Source organism: Ovis aries, chromosome 7 (assembly GCF_016772045.2).
Source record: "Ovis aries strain OAR_USU_Benz2616 breed Rambouillet chromosome 7, ARS-UI_Ramb_v3.0, whole genome shotgun sequence".
Taxonomy (NCBI): domain Eukaryota; kingdom Metazoa; phylum Chordata; class Mammalia; order Artiodactyla; family Bovidae; genus Ovis; species Ovis aries.
This window is the reverse complement of record NC_056060.1, coordinates 4,526,480-4,532,372: the sequence shown is the minus strand read 5'-3', so window position 1 is coordinate 4,532,372 and position 5,893 is coordinate 4,526,480. Positions and strand designations below refer to the sequence as shown.

The following is a 5,893-nucleotide window of genomic DNA, read 5'->3' as shown; positions in this document are numbered from 1 at the left end:
GTAAGGAAAATTCGAGTTAAAAGAAAAGGAAGCAGCTTATGTGTACCTTGAAAATGAGTTAGATTATGTAGAATAAGAATCAAAACCAAATTGTCATTCTGTGCCAAACTGGAAATTGCCACAGGCTATTTCCTTCCTTGAGTCAGACATACGAGAAATACTTTAAGGTTTAAGCGAAATTTACTGCTTTTGTTTGCTGAGAAGAGTATCCCTTTTATGCAGTCCATTTTGTATTTTTTTAATTCTTTGCTATTAAAAAAAGAAAGAAAGAAAGAATCAAAGAAAGAAAGAAAAAAAAATGAGCTTGAAAAGCTCATGCCATGAAAAGGCACGGAAGACGTTAAGTTCAGAGTACTAAGTGAAAGATGCCAATCTAAAAAGACTATATACTGATTCCAGCCATGCGACAATTTGAAAAAGGAAAAACAATGGAGACAATTGAGGGATTGAAAGGGGCAGGAAAGGATTATTAAGAGAAGCACAGAGAATTTTAAGGGCAGTGAAAATATTCTGTATGGTACCATAAGGCTGCATACATATCATTATGCATTTGCCCAAACCCATACAATGTACCACACCAAAAATAAACTCTAAGGCAGACTGTGTACTTGGGGTGCTAATGATGTTTAGGTTCATCAGTTGTAACAAAGGTACACTTGGGGCAGGGGGTGGGGTAGATGTCGATAATGGGGGAGGCTATGCATGTGTGAGGGTAGAGGGTATATGGGAAATCTCTATATACCTTCCTCTTAGTCTTGCTATGAATTGACAACTTCTCTAAAAGAGAAGTCTTTTTAAAAAGCACTTGTATAAAACAATATGTGTGTAACTGTATTTTGGAGAGTATAACTTATGGAAATGCAATATATTTGACAATACTGCACAGAGAACATAGGTGGGTGTAGACTCGTACTGGAATAAGAAGATAACACCAGATGGTAACTCAAACCCATAGGAACAAATGAAGAGAACTACATATGGTGGATAAGAAAGTTAATATAAACTCTATGAATATATACTTTTTCTCCTTTCTTCTCTCAACCTCTTTAAAATACATAATAGTATATAAAGTAATGATTATAACAATCTATTGTTGGGTTTCTAAAGTATACATGTAATATCAGTTTAGTTCAGTCGCGAAGTCGTGTCCATCTCTTTGCAACCTCATGAACTGCAGCACCCCAGGCCTCCATGTCCATCACCAACTGCTGGAGTCGACCTAAACCTGTGTCCATTGAGTTGGTGATGCCATCCAACCATCTCATCCTCTGTCATCCCCTTCTCCTCCTGCCCTCAATCTTTCCCAGAATCACCGTCTTTTCAAATGAGTCAGCTCTTCATATCAGGTGGTCAAAGTATTGGAGTTTCAGCTTCAATATCAGTCCTTCCATTGAACACCCACCCCTTTAGGATGGACTGGTTGGATCTCCTTGCAGTCCAAGGGACTCTCAAGAGTCTTCTCCAACACCACAGTTCAAACGCATCAATTCTTCGGCTCCCAGCTTTCTTTATAGTCTAACTCTCACATCCATACATGACCACTGGAAAAACCATAGACTTGACTAGACAGACCTTTGTTGGCAAAGTAACGTCTCTGCTTTTGAATATGCTATATAGGTTGGTCATAACTTTCCTCCCAAGGAGTAAGTATCTTTTAATTTCATGGCTGCAGTCACCATCTGCAGTGATTTTGGAGCCCAGAAAAATAGTCAGCCACTGTTTCCCCATCTATTTCCCATGAAGTCATGAGACCAGATGCCATGATCTCAGTTTTCTGAATGTTGAGCTTTAAGCCAGCTTTTTCATATGTGTAATATATGTATAACAATAATAGCACAAGAAGGGGAAAGAAGAATAGAACTATATAGGGTAACATTTATATATCTTAGTGAAATGAAGTTAGTATAAATCTGAAATATATGCTGATAAGTTAAAATGTGTATGGTAAATCTGCCATTATGATGCTTAAAATTAAAATGCCATCCAAATTAAAAAAAAAATCATTAGAGGAATTAAAATGTTGATGTGAAAATATTTACTTAATGCAAAAGAAAGCAGCAAAGAAAGAACAGTGGAACAAAGAAAGCATGACCCATGTAGGCAAAAAAGAAGTAGAATATCAGATGTAAATTCAACTATATCAATAATAACGTTGAATATAATGAGATGAAAAATTTAATCAAAAGGCAGAGATTGTCAAACTGAAATTTTGTAAAAAAGCAAGATCCAACTATGTACTGTCTATTGTAAGCATACTTTTTAAAAACTTTTTATTTCATATTGGAGTATAGTTGATTAATAGGTTTCCCAGGTGGCTCAGTGGTAAAGAATCCACAAGCAATGCAGAAGATGTGGGTTCGATCCCTGGGTTGGGAAGATCCCCTGGAGAAGGAAATGGCAACCTACTTCAATATTCTTGCCTGGGAAATCTCATGGACAGAGGAGCCTGGCGGGCTACAGTCCATGGGGTCACAAAGAGTTGGACGTGACTTAGCCACTGAGTGGACTTCCTTGATAGCTCAGTTGGTAAAGAATCTGTCTGCAATGCAGGAGAGCCTAGTTTGACTCCTTGGTTGGGAAGATCCCCTGGAGAAGGGAAAGGCTACCCACTCTAGTATTCAGCCTTGAGAATTCCATGGACTGTATAGTCCATGGGGTCGCAAAGAGTCAGACACAACTGAGTGACTTTCACTTTTCAATTTTAGGCATTAAACAACAACAACATAGCCAATTAACAATGCTGTATTAGTTTCAGGTGGACAGCAAAGGGACTTAACTATATAAATACATATATTCATTCTTTCCCAAATTCCCCTCCCATACAGGCTGCCGTATAACATTAAGCAGAGTCCTACGTGTTATACAGTAGGACCTTGTTGGTTATCCATTTTAAATATAGCAGAGTGTACATGTCAATCCCAAACTCCCCAACTATCCCTTCCTCTTATCCTTCTCCCCTGTAACTGTGAGTTCATTCACTAAGTCTATGAGTCTGTTTTACAGTTAACATACTTTAGATTCAAAGATACAAATAGGTTGAAAGTAAAAGGGCAAAAAAAAGAAAAATATACCTTGCAAATATCAATTTTAGAAAGCTAGAAAGCTGGAGTGGCTATACTAATATCAGACAACACAGACAGTGAAATAAAAAATGTTACCAAAAATAAAGTTGGACTTTTTATAATAATAAACGTGTCAATCCATCAGGAAGATATAATAATTATAGTAAGTAAGCGTTAGTTGCTCAGTCGTGTCCAACTCTTTGCAATCCTATCTATGGACTGCAGCCCACCAGGCTCCTCTGTCCATGGGATTCTCCAGGCAAGCATACTGGAGTGGGTTGCTATTTCCTTCTCCAGGAGCTGAAAGATGGAAACAATCCAATGATTGGAGTGGAACAATCCAACTTATGAATGGATAAACAAAATGTGGTACATCCATACAATGCAATATTACTCAGCCATGAAAAAAGAATATCAATAGGGTTTCCCAGGTGGCTCAGTGGTAAAGAATCTGCCTGTAATTCAGGAGACATAGGTTCAATTCTTGGGAGAAGGAAATGGCAGCCCTCTCCAGTATTCTTGACTGAGCAATCTCATGGACAGAGGAACCCCGAGGGCTACAGTCCATGGGGTTGCAAAAGAGTCAGACACAGCTTAGCAACTAAGCATGCACGCATGCAAAGAAATCACAAGAGAATCTTAAAAATATTGTGAGATGAATGAAAATGAAGATACAATGTAAGAAAAGTTATGGGATGCCACTTAAGTAGTACTTAGAAATTTATAGGTGTAAATGCTTATATTAAAAAACAAATAAGATCTCACATGATGTAAGTCAAATCATTATGCTATACACTATAAACTTACCCAATGCTGTTTGTAAATTATATCTCAATAAAACTGGAAGAAAAAAAATGTTTAATAAAATAAGGTCTGACATCAATAGCCTAACCTTTTATCTTAGTATACTTAGGAGCAAAGTAAAGCTAAAACATGAAGAAGGAAGAAAATAATAAAGATTAGAATGGAAATTAATCAGGTAGAAAATAGAAATGACAGTAGAGAAAATCAACAAAACCAAAAATTGTTCCTTTGAAACTGAAACAAAAATTTAGCTAGCTTGACCAAGAAAAAATTGGAGAAGACTCAAATTACTAAAATTAGGAATAAAAGAGGAGACATCACTACTGACCCTAGAGACACACAAATAGATGGATGCATCAGAATGAGGCTGCCAACCTTTCCAAAGTGAAAGTGAGCACAAATTTCCCATCCTCCAGCATCAGTCTCTTTGAAGCACAGAAGGAGAAATAGCTTACAAAGCCATTACTAAAAGCCCTTAAGCTTAGTGGTTTTACAGTTGCTTGAAAATCTGCCAACGTAATCAGGACAAAAGGCCTTGCAGCTTACCTACCCAAGTTGTTCCCATCTCCCACTGGAAAAAAGAACTTGGTGATAACAATGACTTAAAAATGGTAACATTGTGGCAATTACCCAAAAAAATTCCCATTACATGAAAACAAAATGATCCACAAAAGTAAAAAGCACTCATTTGTATTTATTGTTTTAGGAACAGCAGCAGATTAAAGCCATGACCCACTCACATCAGCATTGTTCATGGAGATAATACAGTTCAGTCTGAGAATTATGGAGATTCTGGTCTTTGCATCAGATGTAGTGGAAATTTATGGCACTCAGGGGCAGCCAGGTGTCCTGGATTAGTCTTCAGTAAACTCTGCTAACTGGTTCATTTTAGTATTCACTTAGTAAAATAATCTATATGAGTGTGCACTAGTCACTCATAGTAAAAAGGAAAATAGGACTTGCACAAAGAGGAGCCCCCAATCCCATTAGTGTATGAAAGTGAAAGTGAAGTCGCTCAGTCGTGTCCAACTCTTTGCGACCCCATGGACTGTAGCCTACCAGGCTCCTCCCTCCATGGGATTCTCCAGGCAAGAATACTGGAGTGGGTTGCCATTTCCTTCTCCAGGGGATCTTCCTGACCCAGGGATGGAACCTGGGTCTCCTGCATTGCAGGCAGACGCTTTAACTGCTGAGCCACCAGGAAAGCCCATTAGTTTTTGGCAGATCTTATTTTGAGAATCATTGCTTTGTTTTGCAACTGCACATGGATTGCCATGTATCTACTTGGAGGTATAACATATAACCCAGTATCAGCAGTGCCTTCCACCTGTCCTTTCAGAAAAAAATGGTAAAGTTGACTTGAACCTCAATCACATGGAAGCCTAAGCTCTTCTCATGATCTCTGTTAAGTTTCAGGGGTGGAATGCAGGTGGATACATTTTACAGTCTCGTGATCTCTTTCTTTTGATTCTCTGTTCTGTTATGTGCTGCATAACAGCAGTACAGATGCAAAATTCCGTCCCTCTTTGAATCCTCAGTCATGTCCGACTCTTTGTGACCCCATGGACTATAGCCTACCAGGCTCCTCAGTCCATGGAATTTTCCAGGCAAGAGTACTGGAGTGGGTTGCCATTTCCTTCTCCCAGGGACCTTCCCAACCCAGGGATCGAACCTGGGTCTCCCGCATTGCAGGCAGACGCTTTACCATCTGAGCCACCAGGGAAGACTTTAAATCCCATCAACAACAAGATCTCCTCAGAAAGACATTTTGGGAGGCTGTGTGGAAAGAAGGCAGAAGAGTGAAATGACAGCCGCACAAACCCTTCAAGTAATGGATTCGTTTTCTCATTCTTAAAACATCTTTCAGCTACCACTTTCTCCACTCCCTTCTTTCCCCTTCTATGTGTCCCCGCTCCCAGTCTTAGAGGAACACTCCTCCCCTCGTCCCAGTCAGCCTCCGTCATGTTTGTCTGTCTTGATCCTCCTATGCTCCCTGCTTTTATTGTTTCTTTCTCTCCCTTGCTTAT

At 39.1% G+C, this 5,893-nt stretch overlaps 1 non-coding gene across 1 annotated transcript; it reads right to left on the bottom strand.

The window, feature by feature from the left end:
- Positions 1 to 5,517: 5,517 nt before the first annotated feature.
- On the bottom strand, positions 5,518 to 5,589 carry TRNAC-GCA (transfer RNA cysteine (anticodon GCA)). Its single transcript has one exon. It is a non-coding gene; the product is annotated as a tRNA-Cys (tRNA).
- Between the last annotated feature and the right edge of the window lie 304 nt (positions 5,590 to 5,893).